The sequence below is a fragment of the Simochromis diagramma genome, unplaced genomic scaffold (assembly GCF_900408965.1).
Source record: "Simochromis diagramma unplaced genomic scaffold, fSimDia1.1 OVJJ01000421.1, whole genome shotgun sequence".
Taxonomy (NCBI): Eukaryota; Metazoa; Chordata; class Actinopteri; order Cichliformes; family Cichlidae; genus Simochromis; species Simochromis diagramma.
Window position 1 is genome coordinate 9,516,498 of NW_024387250.1, and position 25,180 is coordinate 9,541,677.

General features: G+C 38.7%; 1 protein-coding gene across 3 annotated transcripts in view; it reads right to left on the minus strand.

The window, feature by feature from the left end:
• The window catches only part of chrm3a (cholinergic receptor, muscarinic 3a), an 81,131-nt gene that overhangs the window by 55,041 nt on the left and 910 nt on the right, over positions 1-25,180 (minus strand). Inside the window, exon 2 of one of the 3 annotated variants that reach the window (XR_005691493.1) lies at positions 672-1,609. The exons of 1 other annotated variant lie outside the window; for it this stretch is intronic. The gene's annotated coding sequence lies outside the window, so the exon portion shown is untranslated. The remainder of the gene's footprint in view (positions 1-671; positions 1,610-25,180) is intronic. One more of the 3 variants, XM_040001073.1, reaches the window with a different exon arrangement.

The following is a 25,180-nucleotide window of genomic DNA, read 5'->3' on the forward strand; positions in this document are numbered from 1 at the left end:
CCAACAATAATGGTTTAATGTTCTTCATTAAAAAAATATTTGCACATAAATAAGTGACATAATATTCAGTACTTACTTCTGAAAGTTTACTCTTCCTCCGCTCCGCTTCCACCGTTTTTTTTCGGCAAAATTATCCACACCACCACCGCACTATGAAGTCTGGGATATGTTGGGCCATGAAGGCTACACCGACCCATCCTTAAAATTCAGGGAAATTAAGGACGCATTTGAGGGCCGCATTTCGAGCAGCCTTTGAATTGGGAAAGCCTTCTCTTGTCGCTGTGACGTAATCGGCCTTAAAATGCGGCCTTTAAGGCTGCAAACCCCAAATCCGGTCATTGGCACTTCCTGGCTTGTGTAGTTACTAGGTAACAAAAGCTCAACACTGCCCCTAGCGTCCTGGAGCACTTCCGTTGTGTTTTGGAATTTGCATGTGTTTTGGAGTTTGTACGTGTTTTTGAGTTTGCAAGTGTTTTGGATTTTGCAAGTGTTTTGGAGTTTGCATGTGTTTTTTAGTTTGCACGTGTTTTGGATTTTGCACGTGTTTTGGAGTTTGTACGTGTTTTGGAGTTTGCATGTGTTTTTTAGTTTGCAAGTGTTTTGGAGTTTGCATGTGCTTTGGAGTTCACAAGTGTTTCGGAGTTTGTACGTGCTTTGTCTCTAGGGGCCACCGTACTCCTCAGATTCCGACAAATGTTGCAAAACTGATCAGACAACACTTCACAGTGCAAATAGTGATAATGACCCAAAGCATAGTGACAGTTAGTTTTGAGCCTCTAAAAACAGGAGACTATGCATAAAGTGGCTCTAATGAATAAACAGTGAATGCAGGTCTTTTTTGTAAAACCCCCTGAATTAAAGCTAACAGCTAAACACTAGTGTACAGAGGCAAAACTACAAAAATTCTGTCTCTGTTCAACAAATTATAGACCTAACTGTATAATAAGTTCACACAGGAAGTGAGACCACTGGTGAAATGGGTTGAGTAGAGGGCTGCCAAAAGAATAAGTATAAGCCATATGGCTATGCTCATTTGCTCAGAAGGGCTTAAAACGCTCAGGGGGAGGAAAGAGCTGCAGGAGGAGTGCTCACACACACTAATACAACCTGCATTGTGTCTCTTTTTCTAAATGATACTAAAAGAAAAAACAGATTTAGTCATAAAAGAAAAATATACAATTTTAATTGGGAAATGACATTTTTTTTGCACTTCAACCTTTTTTGCAGACCAAAAGGAACAATTTTAAGCATAGCTCATTCAATCAGCGCTTTATGGTGCTAGAAAAAAAATCAACAAAAAAAACATAAATCCATGCTGAGCTTTTTTCCTAAAAAGGTAGTAAATATAAAACTGTACAATTTTTTTATGTCTTTTGTTTTAGAGGACTTCATTTAAATGTCTAAAACAAACTTTTGCATTAAGCAGCAGGTCAGCTAACATGGGGGGAAGATGGTGTCATGGGCCAACAGGAGATTCTCTCACTTTTAACTCACCAAATAATTTGTGGAGGTGAAATTCCTGGAGGTCACCTTTCAGCAGAGTGCCTTTTGGTGTCCATGCTGTGTACTGGGGGTGCACGATTATCCTCCTCCAGCCGGATCATGGCGTCTGGAAGGCAGACAGGGAGCAGGGGGCAGAAATAAGGACAGGAAACAAGATAATGTTTTAAAAACACACGTGTCCAAATTAGGAAGTGAAACACGTATAGCACGTCTTGTAGCATTTTATCTGAAGGTCAATCATTAACAGGTGGATAGTCTGTAATATTAATTTCAGTTCGGTCAAAAATGACCAGTATTTGTCTCCAGAAATTAAACATTTCAGCTTTAAAAATAAAGCCAAATGTCTTTATTCTGTAACTAAGCATATAACGCAGCCAAATAGCTCATATTGCCCTCCAAAATAGCTTGACATCCCCTGCAATGCTAAAATATTTCTTTATGTTTTATTTATGCAATATGTTACAATCAAGGATCTACTCAAATCGTGTGGCTACCATTCCCCACTGGATAATATCTGTCAAAGGGAAGAATGGCATGTCTTCATGTCTAGGGAAGTGTTCATGCCTTATATAGTCTTGGTCTAGTAGAGTTGCTTGCTGTACATAACTGGATCTAGCCACAGGCTAAGGAAGCAGACCTTCTGAGAGCTCATTAAAACAGTGTTCAAGTGAATGTACTATAAAAGAATGAGCTTACCATTACAAATAATCAGAAGTAATGGAGCGGTTCCCACAGTGAAAAAACATTTATTAAAAACGGAAGTCATAGCTGGCTTGGATGAGTAAATGAAAAAGGGTTACGGAGAGGAAGAAGGCCAAGGCACAGGCTTGATACTAATATTCAAACAATTCACAAACAACTCCAGCATTGTGAAATAAATGAGCATACCGGTCTCATTTTCGTGTTACATACAAATTGCACCTCAAAGGTCAATCGAGGAAATATTTCCTTTCTAATGGGAAGTTGCATGACATTTCTAAGCAAGGACGACTCTCTACAGTGACTTCTTTTTTTAGTAACACTGACATTTTCAGTGGCTGCATGAGCACTAAAGTGAAAACAGGCAAAATTTAAATACAAATGAACAACTGTTTTGTAGGATTTAAAATGAGACATTTTAACAACATGGAATATTTCATCCTAATACCAATGACCGTGCTTGGCCTATCTGCTTCACAGTTTAGCAGAGTCTGCAGAGGCGTTCTCAAGTGCGACCGAACGAGACAATTACCATTTTCAAGTTTCCACTTTAAATCTGTAACAAGACTTGATCTGAGTCTCAGTTTATAAGAAATACCCAATGAATGAGGGGGCTTTTCCCACAATAATGTGAAATGGTAATTATCCACATATGAGAATGTCGACGTACAATAGCTCATTAGTACTCTGTTACAGAGATGTTTTATACGGTACATGTGAAGGGCACTGCTTTAAAGTAACAGATAAAAGGTCAAGTAATTATATAAGTTTTAGTTCATAGTTTGAATTAAAACTGTTCTGAAGGAGGAAACTGAATCGTTCATGTTCAAAATGCAACTGTGGGCCCTTTGAAAAGAAGCTCATGTTGTATTGGAGATTGAGCATTCATACACCAGGCGCAGGCATTAATCGCCAAATAGAATAAAAAAAAACCTGACAACATTTTTCCTGATCTCTGCTCTCTGGTCTTGTTGTGTTGCTCCAGCTGGTTAAAAAAAATTGTAACCGACTTAGCATTAGTTCACGATTCAAACACGAGAAATATATGAGCTTGAAAATACAAAGTTGACGTGCATTTCGTTAAACAGTTGCAAGAAAACATGTGCAGCAGTCAGCAATCAAAAGTTCACCGCATATTGTCCAAAAAATTATGTGAGAAAATGTAATTACAAACCCAGACATGTCAATTCATTTTTATCTCCCATGTATTAGAGTACTATAGTATCAGTACTATATGCCCATGCTACAGTATCAGAGCTGTGATTTTAGTCAGCAGATAAGTGTTTGGGGCGGTGTTTGGCACTGTTGCCTCGCAGCAAGAAAGTCCTGAATTTCGCTCAACTCCACCATTCTTTTCAGTTACTTCCTCCCACAGTACAAAGACATGCAGTAGTTGGGTTAGGTTAATACCTATAGTAGCAGCCCCCCCCCCACTCAAAGTCTCATATCTCTCTTTTTCCAAAACTGAGCCCCTTATCTCACCCAGCTTTGGTCCAATATAAATCTACAAGCAACCCTCTTCAATTTTATTGGCCAAAAATCCATTCATATCACTTTTCACTGAATGTTTATCCTAAACTGTGAGAGCAGAAAAGTGAGAACAACTGCACAGGCCCTAGTAAAACTGCCCTTGATTAATGTGTTTTAGGATTTATATTTAAGTCAAATAGTCAGTGTTGGGTTAATTTAAGAGCCTCACGTTTTGTTGGGGCATAATAGAAAATAGGGTTCAAACTTCACTAAAGAAAAAAAAAAGTTTACTCTACTGCGATAAATGCTACAAATGACTCAGTTTCTGCATGCAAGGGTCTGCAAGAGCCTCAGTGAGCGTGTTATAAATGTATGGAGGAGTATATATTGTCTTCAGCTGTAACACTGCATATGGGAATGTGTAGGAGCAAAGCAGTTTGTATGAATGTGCCTGTGAGAGTGGCAGAAACATAGACATCCACAGAAAGACAGAAAGAAACAGTCTGTTTCTTATGGTTGAACTGCAGTTGAGATTCAGCCAAGGTCATCCTCTTACTTATGACATACATGGAGCCAGACTGAGCCTCTCACTTGGACGCTCTCCATCTGCTCCCACTGATAAGACTGGCTACTTCATGAGCAGCAGACAGACACTACAGCTCTGTATTGTGTATTATATACAGCGGTAATGTCATTAAACTACATTAAGGTTGTCTTAGCTTGCCATAAAGATGATAGACAACATACACATGGTATATAGTGTGTGCTAGTATAAGCATAGTATAGATGTTTATCTTCCTAAAAAGTGCACTTTATAATATTTAAAATGCACTGGGATTTAAATGTGGGGTAGATGAGCTACTGCAAGGACAATACTCCTAAGTTAAAAGAGCTGTCATGCCACAAAGGTGGACACGGATCATCTGTTAATTGGTTTATGCATATGAACTGGAAAACTAATTTGTAGGCCATCAAAGACGGCTGAAAACGGCTTAACCAAAATAATAAGACCTTAACTGGACTATGCAGACTGCACACATTCCACACACTTTTCCTCAGTGTCTTCTGAAACTCATAGTTACAAGTTTAATATGTGTGCAGCTGGCTGGCCAGCAGAGCTGCTCTGCCTTCTCCCGATCAACACTCCGTCACCACTTTGTGAGCTAAAGCTTGCTTTAAAATTTATGAGAGGGGAAGAAAAAGAAAATCTTTCTGACATATCAGTGAGGACAATGAGGATTTTTTTGTAAGCCTTCTGTTTTCTGTGCTCAGAGAAGCACACGAATTCCAGATTGGCTTTGTGAAGGACAGCAGCAGCTCCAACAGTAATACTGTATGGGTGAGACATTAATGCCTAAAGAGATTAAAGAGACGCCATTGTGGCAGTCTTTAAAAAAAAATGCATGATAGTGATAATAGATATCCGCGTTTAAGAAAGCTGCAATAAACTAATAGGGAGTCAAATTCACAGCACTGTGAGGAAGTTTTGTTTTACACACGCTGAACATAAATATGATTGGCAGTCTTCTGTCAGTTGTCTTTCCATGACACATCAAACAAATAACAGATTGTTAAATCGGGCTAACAAGAAAAAAGGTTCCTATGTCAAACCACAGAAACCTTGACAGCAGCCTGACCACAGGCACAATGTTTTCTTCATTAAAATTTCATGCTGTTAAAATGAGTGAAATTGTGAACCATCTGCTTAAACACTGTCATGTCCTCACAAGAACACATACAGTGGTCTTGTAAAGGGCTACGTTCAAAACTTCAAACAAATGGCTAAAATCCAGGCAAGCTTCCCTGACGGCAAAAGGTCCACAGGCTGATCACCATAACTACAGCTGATGATCTCAACATGCGATGCTTCCTGTTAAATGAGCCTTAGCCCATGGAGGTGGACCAATTGGCAGGAAATGAGAACAAATTGATTGGGAAACAGATGGAAGAGAAGCAGCCACTATAAAGCCCATGAGGCTTTAAAGGAAGGAAAGAGTTGAGGGTTGGAAATGAAAATGAGGCAGAGAGACTGAGAACTGAGAGCAAACAGCATGAAATAAAGGGCAGATAAAATGAACTACGGGACATAACTTTTAAAAGCTTGGAAGAGAATAAAGAGATTCCACGTTGAAATCAGAGAACTTAAACCTGAGATCTAAATTGGTTTCACTTCATTCACTGAGAGCAAAAAGTAAAACTTTCAACTGTGGCATTTGCTTTTCTGTCAGTGACACATTTTGAACACATTGCATGTGATCTGCTTCGTGAAGTTAAAAATATTGCAAATTGTCTGCATGATAGATATTTGCTGTGTATTGCTTCCAGGAAACAAGACATTGAACAAGGCCTTGAAAATTTGCCAAGGCATTCTCACTCTCGCACATTTGTTAAATCTTCTCTCTGAAGTGGTCCACACCGAGACAATATCTACACCGTCAGAGCCAATTTTTAGACAGATTTAAGAGTCATTCAATTTTTGTTTTCAGATTAATCAGCAGTGATGGCAGAACAGGTCTTTGCGACCTTCCAAAAAACCGCATGAATGTGAGACAGTTAAGCTCTTTAGAGGCACAATCTGTGATCCAAATATAAACTCAAAGGTCAGTACCACAAAACCTCAAAAGGGAAGCTGCCACACACTCTCATGTCAAAAGACGACAAGACTTAAGCATTTGTGATGTTTGGACTGGCACATTTTTGCTTTAAGAATAATAAAAAGTAAAGTAAAAAGAAAAACACTGCGAATTTCACCACTATTAGGATAATTTGTTTATTTTGAGTCATGCACACTTATGTGCACAGGCTCCTGCACTCTTTCTACAGACTGATAAGTATGCCAGTATTAACTATATGTCAATACATTGGGATCAGCATAATAACAGCGTAATGCATATCATGTAATGCTACATGTATAAACACAACAACCAGCATAAAGGGGTAATCTGCGACTTGCAATGAGTTACTGTTACGACCGATAAAGGATTTTTATTATCAATGCCGATATTTTGATATATCTGCCAATAATTATTTCTGTCAGTCCCAAACAACACAAACAGATTTCCTTAAGAAATTGTCGAAAAATATTGCGGATTATTTGCTTATATATCAGCTGGTTGTTGTGTTTGTAGCGTTCCAAACTCATATTGCCAACAGTGAAGTTGGAGAGTGCCCTCTAGTGGAAAAATTATCCAACATCAACACTCATAACACAGTTGAAGGGTGTTTCTCCTGTCTCTACTTTTTAAATTATAATTTGTGGGCTTTTATAAATGCCGATACTGATATAGCAGTGCATAGCTAATAGGGCTGCACAATTAATCGTTAGAAAATCGCGATCTCAATTCATACTTATGTGTGATCTCATTTCCAAATGACAACGATTTTTTTTAAAAAAGAAAAAAAGATGACGATTGTACCGCATTTTGATCCGGGACATAATCTGCATGAAAACAAGCGCTCACTCTTCCTGCTCAGCAAATGACAAGGGCGGAGCCTTATACCTTATACGTGATACAGAAGCCAGCTGGCAGGGAAAAAAACGGAGAGATGAAGCTGTAAGGCCAAGAAAGTGACAGGAGAAAATCCGTCCCGGTCAACCACCCAAACATCAATAACGGGAACCTTATACAGCGCTTCCCCATACCCGTCGAACTCCCAGAGGCACAAAGAAATTACGGAGGCTATCACTTATCACCTGACCAAAGATATGGCTCCCATCAACACTGTGCAAAGCGAGGGATTTATGAAAATGATCTACACCCTAGACAAACGCTACACAGTGCCATCCCGCAACTATTTTTCAAATGTTGCACTACCTGTTCTATACACGCAGTGTCGAGCAACGGTGGAGGTGGAATTACAAGCAGTACAACATTTTGCTTCAACGACAAAATGTGAGACATTTATTGTTTTGTTATGTTCATTTATTGTTTTTATGTTCTGTCTCAACTGTTACGAAGTTGATGTGCAGTTAATAAGTGCAATAAATATTTATATTGGAAAAGAAAATCGTGAGAGAATCGTGATCTCAATTCTAAGCAAAAAAATCGTGATTCTCATTTTATGCAAAATCGTACAGCCCTAATAGCTAATATCGGCCAACATATTGGGCTCTACTGACAATAAAAGAAAAAAATGCTAGGAAAATCTGTTTATGTTTTGTGTGTTTGAAAGAAGAAAAAGAATCAGCTGATCGATCTAATTTTTAAAATCACCAGATCTCGAGCAGGCCCCTCCTTGTTTTTACAGGCTTAGTACTGGCTTGTGGTCGTAGCAAGCAAAAGAGACATACATTGTGTTTGTGTTTAAAATGCACAAACAATCAGCTCTGCAGTGGCGATAGTGAATACACAAACAAACGTTTTGATGAATAACAATGTATGTTTGCTTACTCCACAGGGTACTTGGAATTTTCTTTGGCCTTTGCTTTTGAGACAGGTATTTCAGCAAAGTTACATATACTGAAACCATAGCTGATTTCACATGCAGTAAATAGGTTTTGAAATACCCTGAAATACCTGCTGGGCTGATAAAGCTTCTATGCTGAATGGCAAGTCTAATACAGAAAAAAAAAACATTAATGACTATCCCTTTGAACTGAAACTAACAAATACACAGAGAAACCTGCACTTTCAAGTGTTTATTTAGATGAATTCTATCATTCAGGGTCAGTGGATTAAAACCTCTGGCTCTCTATATAAGTTATAAAGCAGCATACTGAAGAAAACCCATGTAAGAGTTATACCAAGTAAAGAAAAATCCTACTACATTAAGAGATTTAGAACTGATAAAAAGGAGAAAAAAAAATAAAATTATTTCAGGAATGTGCCACTTCACTGTGAATTACCTCTAACTTGAACTAAGCCTCTGTACTAGAGGATAATTCATGCCATTATGCCATGAATTTAGATGTGCTCCTATTAACAGCCTATTGATCCTGGTGATGTAGACAGTGTCAGATAATGACAGGTCTAACCCAAGCCAAGTCAAATTACAGGCAAATGTATTCATATTAAGCACTTTAAATAAACAGGCTGTTTGCAAAGTGTATGAGTCATCAGTGGAAGGATGGGACTCGCATGGGTTGAGGGTATTTATCTGCCCAGAGTGTGAATTAAAAAATCCAATCCCGGTCTCCACATCATTAACCCTTAGTAGCTGCTATGACCTTAGATGTTCATTTGATCTTAACATGTTTTGGTGAGTGTCGGAGTGGAATGGGATGAGGCTGTGTGTCTATGTGATGGGGAGTGGGGGGGGGTGACCCTTTGATGTTGTAATGCAAAATTTCTTTTATCTCTCGTGGAGCGTTTGAGACCGGGCAGGCTGTCCAAAAACTCAATTAGAAATACTGTGAATGTGTGCTGACAGCATAAGAGGAGGCGTGAGGCACAGAGGTGTGAAGGATACAGGGAAAAAATAAATGTAACTATTAGTCCAAATGGGACCACTAACTGAGCAACACAGACCTAAAAAGTCAATTTTTTTAAAATATAAAATCTGGTCAATTTAACTACAGAGAAGGAAAAAAGAAAATCCTAGAGTTTGGTAGCAAAATGTCCAAAGAACAAACCAATTTTCTGTTTATGACTGACTCGGAATGTATAGCATCCAGCTGGTGTACAAGTAAACTTTTCACCGACATTCAAGTTAATGGATAGCATTGCCTTTGATGGATAGCGGAATGCAGCTTGCTTGACAAATGATGGGTATCCTTGCTGCACAGAGTGAAATTCTTAAACCCATTAATCCAGCCACCATCCAGGGCTTCATCATTACAAATACCACAAAGTAGCATAAAAGAATTCAGAATCCCCAAAGCTCAAAGCTCTTAGCATGCTCAATCAGCCAAAACTGTGTGGGTTGTTGGTACTTCCCTGATGAAGTACACTACCATAACTTAGAAAGAAGGTGGGAAAAAAGTGGGAATGGAAATAAGGATGAGGATGGAATGAATGGCAGGGAGAAGAAGAGGCGGAATATGTGGCTGCATGTTTTCCCCATCTATTTGCTGTGTATATGAACAGGACTGGCAGACCCATCTGCATTCTTTTATGACACTGAAAAGATCCACTGCAGCTTAGGTGAGAAGGGAGGAAAGCAGAGAGTAGAGGAGGTGGGGAGGAAAAGAAGCAGAGGCACGGCTTTTTACATTAGGCTTTTCATCTCTCTTCTGCCATCGGTCATCAGAAATGGGAGAACACTGACTCCCAAACACTGTGCTTCATTCCAATTCCATTTAGCTCACAACTGTTTGAGAAAGAGGGCTATATTACAATGTCCCGAAAGGCACAAAAAGAATTATTCATGCACAAAGGAATTTAACTGCATTGTTCCATCGCCAGTACCAACAAAAGGATATTCTAGGATTTCAAATGAAGATGGTCATCCATCAGACAAAGGCTATTTCTAATATTCATCTTTCTGTACCAGTGATAGTCATGAAATACTTCCTGTGGAGTGTCATGAAATAAATAAATAAATACCTAAATAAAGGAAAGAGGTGAAAAATGTGGTTAAGAGGCCGGTGCCGCAACATCAGGAGAAACACACTGTTAAATCTAGCCCCCTTGATCCGTTTAATCAGAGCGCACTCAGTGTCTCCCACAAGCACACGCACAGAAAAAATATACTCTGTTCTCATACATCTGTGAGACTTACTGGGTGACTTTTTAATATGTTAGGCCATAACTAAGCATGTATAATGCCGAGAAGTGTTTGTGTGTGCAAGAAGTCACTTCAGAGAGAATGATATGTTTACCTTGCATTTAGAAATCATGGGAAAAAAGCATCTTTAGGCCATTTGTTTGTTTTTTCACAAGTTATTTGTCCAGTTTGACCTTTTAATGCTGCACAAACAGTAAGTCATAAACAGTAATGGGGACCCCCAAGATCTTCATAGTGAAATTGAGCTATAACAGAAAAGAGATCTGAGCTTTATTTTCGGAGCGTTTAAAGTGAAGATCCAATAAAATGCTGTGCAGAGGGAGAAAGAGAGGACTTAAAATAAAATAAGAAACGGAATAAAAAAGGTAATAAAAATGTAATAAACTGTAAAACACAACTTTATAATAGTCCTGAATAGTAAAAGGCATGGCATTATTTTCTAGTATGTTTATGACATCACCAGATAACAGAACAACAACTTTGTCCTCTTTTTCTTGACTGCTCATAACGAGGCTCCTACTGAGGCTGTTGGCTTGTGGCTGCACCTGCACCACTGAAAGGGACCGGCTCATAACGAGACATACGTGAGCATGATCGGCTGACCATTGCGCCTCTAGTTATGACAGCCAAAACTTCTCCATAGATGGACAGGTAATGATTTTGCTCCAGTGCTCCAGTCAGGCAGTCTCAAAGGAAAAAATATCAATCAGATTATTTTGATAAAGACACTTTTTTTGATCCAGTGGCATTTGATTAACAGCTAATCTGGATATTTCTGTCTTTGATGTGCAGTTTGTACAAATCTGGATTTATTCTTTACGCAGTTGGTTTGGCAAAACCATAGACTGTATAAAGCTAACCTGACATTACCAGTCCGATTTTAAAGGCCGGATGATAAAAACTTGGCTCTGTAATGTTGAATTTTTGGAGCTAAAAGTGACCATATATGGATGAGAGGGTAGAGCTCTACCCGCTCAAGTTATCAACTAATGTGGTTAACAAACTACACACTGACCATATGAGTGCATCACACAGGGCAAATATAACTACTAAATGGTGCTATGTAACATACTAATTAAATACTAGAATGTCACTAATAAAAGCTGTTGCGCAAATGCAATACAATACAATTAACGACAGGCAGGAGCAATTATTTGCCAGATAACTGCATTAGAAATTTTCCAGAAAGCACCAACACCACAGAGAAGTCTATTTCAGTGACTTGAATTAGCTAAGGCAAAGCACGAGACACAGCTGCAGGCTACAACCACCCATGCTGGAATCCATCTATCAGTCAAAGTGACCACATCTCTAACCCTTCAAAGCTAAATGTATTATAGTTAATATATGGCCAATACCATGACTTCTATCCCCACCCCTCCACCAAATAAAAAAAAGAACTAAATAAAGTGCACAGAGCATTTTAAATTATTTCATGATTCAGGCTTTAAAATGCTAATATTAAAAACTGGAGCCCTTAATGAATTTGAATGGGCAAGTCATTAAACATATCCCCCACTGTACAGTTTATTAAAGAGGAGAAATTAGCTATAGAAACTAACATTGTACCAGGCTGTAAACATGATGGTTTACATCGCAGTCTTGACTTGTTTTTGGAGTCAGCTGCAGATTTTTACCATTTAGAATTTTTCACCTCTGCTTATCCTGCTTTAGCAAAAGCTAAGCATTTTAGCCATTTATCAATTACTTTCAGTTATTTGAATTATAGTTTCATTTTTTTAAGTAATTGTTCACATGTTTCTGCATTCTTTGTCTTAGTTGCAAAAATAGAATTCAAATCTTGATTTTCTTTTTACTTCGGTGAGGCACAAAAACCCTCTTACCCCCAAACACAAATAGAAGTAATCTCTTAGATACAAATATCTATGTGGTAGCTGCTCTATAACATGTAGGGTGTTCGGTGTTTTAGGGAATGCTTTGTTTAAAAAATAGGTAAATAAAAATGAAGCACTATCACCCACCAGGAGAGAGAATCGTTTGTTGTTCAAAGTCTGAAAATACCTGCAGCCCAGATAAATACAATGTTGGGAATAATGAGAGGCAATAAAATTACAAAAATGCAAAATACAATCAAAACAAAACGCATTAGAGAGAACAGCGTAACAACCTTATTAACGCAACACAAACTGATTCACAGTTTGCTGTTTAGAATGACAGCGGCGTTTGTTCCTTCCTCGCTCTGCTGGATCAAGAGTTAATTTTGCTTTGAGCGACTGTGAGCGGCAAGTGACAGCGGCGAATTAATGGTTCGTTATACTCAGTGTAAGCAAATGGCGAGCCAGTGATGGAGCAAAATGGATTTGCGCACGCATCCGACGCCAACCATGACATCTCTTCAAGTATTCCAAAACAGTCAGACACTCATGAAGAAGAATTTAAAAGCAGCACTGGTTTGTGAAACCGCCGGACTTTTTCAAAGCACATGCGGAAAGCTACTTCTGAAGAAATCTGAAACCTAAAGAAAAACTCAAACACTCATAATCATTCATCATAAATGTGATACATTGCTCACTCAACTTGAGCTAATGAATTTTCCACTTTCTTTTCATTCAGGGCAGTCGCTTGAATCAACATGACACCTTGCACTTGCCATGTGTTCAGAGGTGCAAGATCAAGTAAAAAAAAAAAAAAGTTAAGACGCTGTTGGCACTGTGGGATGGCTGGTTTTGGAAAGGGTGTCATTAAATTTTGATAGACCATGTCAAAAATATTTTGCTAGCTTGGGATTAATAGAAAGAAAACTGCACAATTGCAGAACGTGTTGTACATGCAAATCCCATTAAGAGACACGCTGCTGGTTTTACTGATGTGTTTTGGGATCAGTTTGTTTCTATCACATTAGCTATTTTCTCTGGTTTGGAAGTCACACGATGATAATACAGAAGCTCTTTTTAGGTTCACACACATGAGACTACAAAACTCTTAATCTCCTGTGTCCACAGATCACCTCAGGGTGAAATTCAGCCAGGCATCGCAGATTAGAGTCCATCTATTCTAGTTGCTACTTCAAAGAGAGTTCACAAATATTATATCTTCTATTCCTTGTACCTTTTACTTACATATATATTCGTATTTGTAAATGCAAGTATGTGTACTTGTGTATATATTGTTTTTTTCTGTATATGTCTGAGATAAAGATACAATACAATACAATACAATACAATCTCTGCCATGATCCAAAAAAGACCATGTGTGAGTTATCAAATGGGAAAATGTAAATCTCCAATACACCATACCATCCTTTTTTTCCTTATGTATTCTAAATAGCTTAATATAAAGGGTGGCACATGACGGTAGCTCTTTCAATCTTTCACAACTCCAGGGGCAAAAAGTTTAAAAATACACAGCCACATTCAGGCAAGACTTATGACCAGGAGCCAGTGATGTGTAGAGGTCTTATGGATGTACACCAGGCTATTTGCATGTGTCATTCTGATGGATGAAGCACAAGCAGAGATCAAATGACCCTGCTGCTCAGACAAGTGTTGTGTTAAGTTGGGCCACATCCTGTCCCTTGCACTGTTGCTTTCATTGAGTGTGAACACGCTCATACCATTACAGCAACGAGACCTGCTAATGGTGCTGAGGGATGGTGCCTTTGCACAGAGGAACTGGGAAGAGTGGGGATCAATGTGAAATGTGCATGAAAGATAAGAACAAGAAGTACATGCTGTAAGTCTGTGAACCAGAAAAATAAGCCAGGAAAAGGATGCCCCCAGTAGCACTCTAGGAGTAAATAAATTCAGTGATTATTAAGAGATGAGGGGTTTTTATTCCACTCCCTAAATTCCTCTGAATTATGCAACTATGAAAAAATACTGTGACACGAAGATCTCCAAAGACTAAAGATAGCACAACAGAGGTAAATAAAATAACGAAGAGCTAAGCAAGAGATTTATTAAAAACAGCCGCAAAAATCTCCTAATAAGTGCACACTCTCAAAGCAGTGACTCAGCAACACTACGACACACTAAAACTTTCTTTTCTGACTCGCCGGACACTTACTACTTTTATCACCCGTGGCATATTGTTAGCTCAAAAGCAGAGACAGAAACATAGTAATTATTTCTTTTGAGGTATTACATTGTTGCCATTCCAGTGGCGGGGAAGTAATGATAACAAACTTACATAACTTAACAGAAAATGTTTATGCTTTGGCAGCAGTCATGTTTTCAAATTTGTTCTGCAAAACAAAGAAAAGTGACTGCCGCTCCAGGGGAAGAATGTCTTGCCTTGGATGCAAACATCTGCCCCATGAATTGTCATTTCATTTTTTCCATGGCTCTTTGAACCATAAGGACACAAAGGGAATTCTTCTTGAAGCTCTCACTCTCTCCTACACCCAAATAAAGTAAGATTCAATGAATTTGTTTGGTTAGGCCATTTTAGTCCCATCAAGCACTTGCACTGTACTCTGCAGACACGCATTTATAAAAGTACACACTACAGCCTTGTGCAGGAGAGTCGAGAAGTTGATACACTGTGTGACAGATCTCTACAAGATGCATTAAAGTTTAATACTGCTTGAATCAGCACATGCTCTCAAAAGTTGCAGGGCTGCACATTTTCCTGTACTAAGATAATTATTCTGTAAACCGGAGCATCCAAAACATCTGCCCGGACAATCTGTTTCACATAAATAACCTGATTAGAACACGACTTTGTTTTAAGCATTTTGACAGATTTCGCATTTCACCCTTCGGCTCCTCTTAGACACATTCAGCGGTGAGACAAATAAATCTTGCTTTAGACACCTGGTGCTGCAAAGACTGAAAGAGTCAAAACACATGAGGAATTTCAACTGTCTACAGAGTCTCAAGCTCTCAGTATTCTTGCATTGTTAATGTTACTGTTCACTAACAAAGCATTACAGCACAGGCCAAGTGGTTTAAATCCCAATTGTACCCAGCCACTAGCAATTAAAACACATAGGTCTGGCAGTAATGTGATTAACTTTCTTCACATTAGCACAGGATAGTTCTTGGAAGTGAAACTCGGAATTAAGAAGGAGCCCAAACACTGGATTGTGAACAATGTAAATAACCTCTGCCACATCCTGATTATGATATATGGAAAGCAAAGCACTCTGCTCAAACTCCTGTCCAAAGCTGAGACACAATAAACGGGGTCATTACCAAACCAGGGAAATTACTCAGACTGTGTTTCACTTGCGCTCCAAAGAACGGTCGATCATTGTTAACTTATTATATCACCTCAGATCCTGATAGCCAAAGTACAAATAATAAACAGAGAGACAGCAAAGAGGTCACAGGGGTATCCATCTCCCCTGGAGATTAAGGATTAAGCAGGATACGACTGATGTAACGACAGGAGCTTTAGGAAAAAGATGACTGCAAACTCTTAACTGCCCCCTTCGTGGCTCAGTTGAAAATGAGATTTAATGAGATTATTTTAAAGAGCTTTAGTGAGACTAATCTGGATAAAAAAGAGCTGTTAAGTAAACAAGAACAGCAAGAAAGAACAAAAAGGTGGCTCCGCCTGGAAGAAAACTTCAGGAGTGCTCGGGGTCATCGACAATATGTCGCCGTTTTAATGAAATATGTGAACTCTCGAAAGAAGAACTGCAACAACTCACCCTACCAGCAGAATGCCTTCTGTTATCGCGCTTCCAATAGTTTATTATTTTATTATTATTCAAAGCTACGTGCACAATTATATTGTAATTAATAGTATTTAATAAATTGCTGTATGGCAGAATAATTTATTAGCAGAAAAAATAAACAGTGCCAGTGTAAACATAATTGTTTAAGTCAGTAGATCTCAGTAAGCAACTCCTACTCCTATAGTTGTCTGTATCTGCCAAAGTAACACTTGCTACAATAAAGTCTGCTGCATTTCTTCCAAAATATAAATATGAATTAAACGATCATAAAAGTCCTGAATCTTTTGCATTAATCACAACAAACAAACACACATTCACAGTGTTGTGATTGCAATCAGCAGCAGGACAGCATCTCCTCCGCTCCACTGGTAGTGTGTAAACAGAAAACAGAAGGGGGGAAACCAGTGAAACCAACTTCAAATGAAGGAAGATGTAAGCCAACATTTTTTGGATTGACTTTTAAACGTGCTGTTTGATAGCTTGCTAACTCATCCAAAGGTAACGTTGCCTGCCCTTCGTGTTTTCGACCAGCTTCAGTCACGCAGTTGAGACGGAGGCAGCATGATACGTGTGAAGATATGTGCGATTTGTTTTGAATGCGAGAAAAGTTCATCTATATGAGAGCAAATATTTGGCAGTAATACAGAATGCCTGAGATGCAATGTCATGCCAAAAAGGCAACGGCAAATCTGCACTGTGCCTCCTAATCTATATGAACACAACATCAGCTGTGCTCCTTCATCCTGCTCAGCGCAAACAGGTTTGTTTGAAGCAGCAAAATTCCCAAACTAAAACCAAAGATGGCGCCTTCCTTTGTGCTTTTGCCAGCCCCGCTACACCGCGACAACACAAGCCCATAGTGTCCTTTGTCTTCTCTGTTGCCTCTTTCATTTGAAGAGATTTAAACTGAACTCATGCCAGGAATCCAGATGTATAAATCAACCGTGATTCAACCATTGAATTTTCATGTTTACACTATATTTTTAGCTGACAGAATATTGATAAATAATCAACTCCTGCAAGTCCACTGTGTTGCCTCTGTATGCAATAAATATGTTCGCCCTAGGTTATGATTACATTTCATAGAAACACAGAGGGTACCAAGCCAATAAACAGTTTCTTTTTTAATACCAACATTACCCTGCCAAAAAACTTGTATGGAGACTCGCTCTGCAGTTCCATCAATCCTCTGTTGTTCCTGGCCTGCTCATCATCCTAAAGACACCACTAAATTTAATGTACTATGGCTGTCTGGTGCTCCCTCACATCACTTCATTTCTGTAAGACCTCTAGAATCTGTGGAACTTGAAATTAGATCCAAGGCTACACAAATAATGTTCCAACTCTTCTGTGGCAAAAATGTTTGATAAGGTGTGTGCCCAGTGTTTGCTATTGCCAAGGGTGTCCACAGCTGATAAAGGCACAAAAAAACAGACGACTGCTCCTAAAGCCTTGTCCAGTGATTCATGTCATTGCACTTCTCCAACAAAGCTTTCATGTCATGCCAAGTTACACACATTCCTGCAATGGCCTTGAGATTATTATCACTTTGCTAAGTGGAAGTAATCCCCAGGTAGATGTTAAAGAGTTATACTGCACCATCCACAAAAGGTAGAGGAGTGAAAATACCAGCAAGGGTAAGTAGGCTTTCCCTGATCCACACTAAATCAGTACTGTTGCTCTCTATTACCTTCTGAAGAAAAAAAACACAAAACTAAAGCTTACATTTTTATTTTTTCACTAAACTTTAGTGGCTGTGCATTAAAGAAAAATCTGTTGGGGCTACTGAAATTGATGCAATGCAATGTCTTATGATACTAAAAGAAAATGTATTGCTTTTCCTTTTTTTAAAAAAAATCAGGGTCACCCTGTAGTAACCCTTGAAGCTCTTTTCTGACAAGGTTTGCATCAGAAGTTTTTTCTTTTACCATTCTAATAGTCAAACCATGTCTTTAAAGATATATATTGAGGTATCAAAACTTGTCATTAATGGGGGGAAAGTTTAGAAAAAACATCTCCAATATAAATGACTCACCGAAAAGTTAAACCAATACTTCCTACCCTATTGCACTTTTAGTCTGTTTTGCTTTTGTCCTTTCCAGCTCATAGCCAGCAGGATGGGGTTGAACGCCCACAGACTATGTTGGTGTTTGATCATTTAAACTCACCACAAGTCGTTTCTTCCAAAGGTCGTTATCTTGCTGCTGGATGAATCCCTGTCTTTCTGCTTTTGAAACATGCTTTTTTTTACCATTCTGAAAGCAATATATAGTACTCATTTCAGTGCCGTATTATCCTAATATTGCAGACAAAGGGCGCAGTAACACAGTTTGTTCCAACGCTGACTCTGTAATCAACTAAAGTGGAAGCACTTGTAGGAATCATTTGCATTAACTTTTAGGCTCATTTGACTTCCCTCGCTTCAGGAAAGGATGTGCGCTACTTTCCATTAAGAAGAACGTGAAATCCCCATAAAACATTGCACATCTGTGTCCCTCTTCTCTAATTCCAGCTTCAGCTTTCAACTTGTCCAATAAGAATAACTCACCATGGAGTACAAAATAATAAAGTATCGAACCAAACACTTCTTAAGCAGCTCGCTGACAGTAAAACAAATTGGCGAAAGTCTAAGGAAACAAATACAAATACACTTTTGTTGCTTTGGAGTCAAATGCCAAAATGCCTGGAGGCTGAGGGCCTTGTTGGCTTCAATTAATTCCCCTCTACAGAGTTTAGCCCAAGGGCATGCTATACATCTTGCCCTAGCCTCGAACAAGTTCTGCAACTGACTGTTTCTTACTTAAATGCCAATCAACCAGACGAAAAAGGTAGATTCAAAGACAGGCACTGGATCAAGCGCCTTTCAAAAATGGCATAAATTGCCACTCTTAGACCTGCTTCAGGGGAAACATAAAGAAGTGTCATGAAGAGTGTTTCATTTGACTTTACTTTGAGCACGACATTTTTAACTTTAACGTTTGGTGCAAACTCCAAAGAATGATAATACTGAGACGGGTGTAAAGCTACACCAGAGGCAACAGATAATCATCAGCTGAAGTGCAGTTAAAAAAGGGCAAATTAATGAGTAACAAAAACTGGTGTGTAACACTATGTAATAACCGTAACACAACATTTGATCCATAAAGCATGACTGCAGCATCTGCTCAAATTCTTGATGGATGGGGAAGAACAGATGATTTCATGACAAGCTTCATAAACAGAACAGAAGTTCAACACTCAGTTTGAGGAAAACTATTAACACATTCTTCTTCTTCTTTTTCTAGAAAATTGTTTAATAGCCCATAGTATCATATCTATGCAATCAAAACTATACAAAAATCAACCAGAGTTAGAAAGTCTATTCAAATTGACACTACTCTTAAAAATCACAACATCAAGATGAACACAGGTGCAGGATTTTAAGAAAAGCTGTTGATCACCGTGTGACCTTTTTAAAACCAAGGTACATCATAGATACAAAGCAGCTTAAGACACATTCTGATGGATGAATGAAGATGAAACACATCTGAGTTACAACCCCAATTCCAAAAAAGTTCTGACACTGTGTAAAATGTAAATCAAAACATAATGCAATGATATGCAAATCCAATAAACCCATATATTTTGCACAATAGAACATGGAAAACATATCAGATGTTTTAAATGTTCCATTTTCAGAAAGAAAAATGGTCATTTTGAACTTAAAGAAAAAAAAGTTTAGACAGGGCCACATTTACCACTGTGTAGCATCCCTTCTTCATTTAACATCCATCTGTAAACATCTGGGAACTGAAGAGACCAGTTGGTGATGTTTGGAAATTGTCTGATAAGGGCTCAACAGCCTTGTGTCTTTCTTGTATTATGTTTTGTTTTATGATGTGCCAAATGTTTTCAGCTGGTGAAAGATATGAAATGAAGGCAGACCAATTCAGCACCTCATCTACTACAAAGCCACATGGTGTAGTAGATGCAGTATATAGTTTAGCATTGTCTTGCTGAAATATGCAAGGTCTTCCCTGAAAAAGCATTCAAGCTGAGTGCCTTGCAAACAATTTGATTCACTTAATATGAGCCTCATGAGCTGGATTACAAAAGCAAGAGAGAGACTGACAGAGACAAACAACTGGATAAAACACAAAAGAAAAAGTGCAGCAGGCATTTTTTCAGTTGTAATGTGCTAAAACATTTCATGGTGAAATCCTAAAAAGAACTTACTTACTGATAAAGTCTGACAAACTCATCTTGACAGGAACCAAATCACAAAGCATCGTCTCATCTAGCTTTGTGTTGGAATGATTAGACTTTAAACGCTCTCCATCTACTTTTAAATTAGGAGATCCATGTTGTGACATTAGCAAAATAGGCTTTTTCTGCCATCATCTCTGATAATGAAAAGGCATCATTACAATTTCCAGAAATACGAGTGCCTGAGCATACTACGTGATATATAAGACTAGAAGAATTAATAAGACATTTTTTGTTGTACCACATGTTTCTCTTTACTTACATCTCTCACAAAACAAATATTCACACTGAATCATATAGATTAGCCTTATTACATAAGTGTTTTAATAGCATGTGTAAATCATCCACTTATTATTATGTATAATAGCATTACTTCAACCCCGGCATGCCATTAGTAGCTTATCATTGTCGTGGGGGGGTGGTCTTAAGGTAACGATAGGGGAATGATAGAAGAAGTGGTCGTGTTGGTGCATTCAAATGCACTTGCTTCATTCCAGCCCAGCATGAGTCTCTACTGCAGTTTTACTTTTTCACAGCAGACATTTGGACTTGTCACAGTAGGAAAAGCACAGGTGACTCAGTTCTATTATCTGTCTCAGTAAGCGATGGGACAGGTAAAGCAGCAATTCACCTGTGTTTTCTCTAGTGTGACAAGTCAAAATGTCTGCAAAAAGTCAATTTTACTCTAATTTTTTTTCATGTGTTGTGCTACAACTGTGTGCTTGTGTCTTTTGCGCTGTGTTTGTGCATGTGTGTGGTGCAGCAGGGCGGAGCAGACAGATAAGTGCAGAGCAACTTGATGTTACTGTACTATAAGTGCAGTAAAAACTGCTGAGGGACGGGAAGCTAGAACTGCCCGGTCCATTAGCAGATGACCCTTTTGGCTCTACAGGACAAATATTTGTACGTTTATGAGAAAGGAAATAAAAGTGTCCAACTTCCTACGGTCTTTTGCCTCTGAGAGCACAGTCAAACTCCGTTTTTATCTGTAAAGAACAACAAAATAAAAGCAATTGCAATTAAAGTAGGAAAAGCACTGGATTGTGACACAGTGAGTGGTATTCCCGCAGTCTGAAAAATTGTATAAAATACCCTGCTGACAGAAATCATTGTCACTTTGTAATCATACTCCATAACAGCAAGCTGTGTAGTACATAGCGCCGCCTTAATGATGAGAAGTAGCGTTCTTCGGCATGTCAGACAATATGTTTGATAAGCCTGAACATTTAAGGTGGTAATTTTGACAATTTACACCATCATATGTAGGTTTTTTTAGATCTTTTGATAAAAAAATAGACAGTGAGTGCTGCATTGTCTGGAAAATGCGAGAGGGCGTGGTCTTTGAAAAATCCAGCGGTGTGGGGAACAAAAGAGAAACGATCAAAGAAAGCTACCTTTAAAACATCCAGGCACTCTTTTGTGTAATAGAAAAATGCACTGTCTCTTACGATTATTGAATACACTATCTCTGAGTTTTGTTGTGTTCCTCAAAGTTTAAGCATTTCACATTTTTTCCTTTCATTCTTCTTACTGACACGTACTCCTCATACATCAAAGCATTTCACCCAAAATCACACGTATCACGAATCTGCTCTCTAAATGAGTCTTGCATTTGTTTATTTCAGAGTTATTAGCTGTTGAGCATTATGAAACTGAAGCTAAAACAAATGTGTAAACAGAGGATAATTGCCATCTTATTAACACTTGAAAATGGAAATACCAATCCGCACATAAAATTTTATTAGTTGGCAAACCAGACTTTAATAGGATGACTAACCATTGGGCTCACATCAGCTCAAATGAGCATAAGGAGCGTATTGTTGATTCGGTCTGCGTATACTTCAATGTTCACGAGCTACTGCAAAACCGTTCTGCAGTGAGGAAACGAAAGACCGCTGTATGTTAGAGTTTCATTTACAAAGCAATTTTTACTGTAATCAATACCATGTGAAAGCATATTAACTCAGAATAATAAACAAGCCCTCAATGGCAACAACATTAATTGGAACAAAGGGACATGTGATGAGAGTTTGAGTCCGTGTGAATTCAAACATCCGTCATTGTCAGAATTTCTCCTTTTCTGTACCAGTAACAACTCTCCAACATTTGAACTGGGCCACTTGTTGTTTGCAGCTTTTGACTCACAGCGTACACATCGCTCTGGCACTCTATTACTGGCTGTTGTCGTGTTCCTAATCTATTTTTCTCACTCCCTATGCGTACAGTAAAGCGATCCTTTGCCTTGAATGTATCCCGCAGGACCTCCCCAGAAAATGATGGAGGATAACTAGTTATTGACTTATCTGACAGGAACTGGCAGAAAGCAGACATAAGAGAGCAATCATATATTAGTCATGAATATGAATTCCCTCAAGTGAGGTTTTGTTTTGTGAAGAGAGTCAGAGGGTATAAAAGAGGCAGTGACATATTACAGAGGAAGTAAAAGAAAAATTCAGAGAAAAGTTGAGTGCATCATAGCACATTTGCAAACATTTGCAAACATGTATGAAAACACTCTACTGTACCGCACAACTGCCAAGTGACTCTCAGAGCAATATTTACAGCTGACACATTCACCTGTAAACCTAAAGACAACACAAACTATCTGCACTCTAGCTCTATAAACCACTCTTCTTTTCCTGGCTAATGCCTGACACTTGAACTATTCCTCACCTGCATTATCCTGAGTTAGGTGTGTATAGTTGTGTGCTGAACATGCACAATATCCTAAGGTAAACATACAGCAGCATTTTTGCCAGGCCTTAAGTGAGGCACTTTATTGCCACCAACTATAAAGAGCTGTCAAATAAACGCTAGGTTAAAAATATGCTCTTTGCATTGGGTGCCAATATAACTGCAGCGCAGCCCTAAAATAAATGAATATATATACATATATATATACACACACACACACACACACACACACACACACACACACACACATACATATATATATATATATTTCTGCTTTAAATGTCAAAGATGTCAAGCTGCCTGTTAGGTATCTGAAGCCAGTGTCTTCCCAGCATTGAGTCTCTGAAGCAAAACAGGCGCTATGAACCTGGGACAACAACAGTAGCTGCCCAGAGAGAGCAGAGACAAAGACAAACAGGCAAAGCACTCACCTCATAAGGCTTTACCGTAATCACACCCTGCAGCAGCCCATCTACCCACAGGAGGAACAAGGGGGGATGCAAGAAGGAGTGCAAAGCTGTTTATGGATAAGATAACTGAGCATGCACTGATTGACACCCTTCTATCTGAAGCTGAAAACGCCGGTCCCATCGGTTTCAGTGATTACCAGAAGCACACAGTTTTGCCCAGGGAGCCTCTCAAACTGAGACATTTAAAGGCCAGCTACAAGGAATTTGTGTTATTGTTTTAATAATTGAACTGAGATGGAAAAGTTTCTGCCCATGTGCTGTCTAAAGATAGACACTGTTCTTTGCTCTGTTGTGGTCTGTGTGGCTGTGAAAGTGGATTAAACAGGCTTTAACATCAAGACGAGCTCTAATGAAACCCAATGGGGGAGTTAGCCAGTCTGTTTGGCCAGCTGACTCCTGTAAAATACCCATCACTGTCTCCTATTTTCTGCTCTAAAAGTAGCCTGGTGGTGCCAGTCAAAGTACACTGCAGCCTCAGGGTTTTACTCTTGTACTGATGCCTTTGTCTGAATCATAAATTATTTATTTCATCTAGTATTCTGCATTCTTGTGTTTGTTTGTTTGGAGGAACGTTGTTTCACCTCACTGTGTACTGTTAAATTGTATATGGTTGAAGTGACAATAAAGCCAACTTGACTTGACTTGTTTTTCATGCAGCCTGTCATTTTTTAATACATATGCACCACTGTCTGTGCCAGTCATTGCTTAAAACATCTGGCACACTTTAATGAACAACTGAAATGGATAAGATGGGGATTTGTGTAGAAATCTGCTGCTTTTGTTGTATGGATTTGTACAGCATATTTACAGTTTTGTTACAGGAAGTCGCAGCCTGGGTTACTGTTTCCCGTGTTGATTCTACGCTTGAGGTATTGCCAAACAGGCATAAAAGAAGCATTGATTTTATCATTAAACTCTCAAAAAGTAAATCCAAGCCACTCCTTCTAATGATCAAACTTAGTGGAGTGAAACAGTTTGACTTTTGCTTACCAACGATAGAAGACTATCACCTCACATCAGTCCTATAAATACTTGTAATACCTCACATCTTATTTTTTTTATATCAGTAGATATCAACAAGTTTGGAACTTACAGTATGAGCAGAACAACAGGTGTAGAAGATAAAAGCTAAGACATTTTCATGTTCTTTAGAGCCATCTAGACCTGTCGCCAGGATCAGTAGTACTGTCCTCCACCCACAGCCTATTTGGAAAAGTCATAATGATGATCAATACAACAGTAGCACCGTCCACAACAAAACCATCGATCAAGAGAGGAAAGCCTGAAAAAAATATTAGTCAACCAATATTGACCGGGGCGCAAACAATACATCACACAGTGAAAGCTCTATTGCTGTTCACCTTCTCTCTCATGTGTCTTTTTTCTCTTTTGTGAATGTCCTCGCTGCATTTCTCAACAAAGGAGGCAATGGAAAGTCATAATCATCGCAACACATTCCTGTTCACCCTTTAACAGACTTGTCACAGACCCAGCATTCAGCACGATACGGAACCTGACGCACTGTTCCCTAACAATGGTTTTGTTGATATATAGATATAAAAAACATGCTGGTAGTGTTGATATGTGCAACGTATTAAAACTATCGAGGTTTACAAAAACTGTAAAGGAATCACAGTGTATAGGAGTCTGTCATTTCTTTACAGCTACTGTGTTGTCAAACTCACACTCTGGTTTGTGTGATGAATAACTGCTGCAGTGGACTAAAAGAAAAATATTTGCACTATGGCACAGATGCCATTGCCTCTGTTCTTACTCATTATCCAGTGTA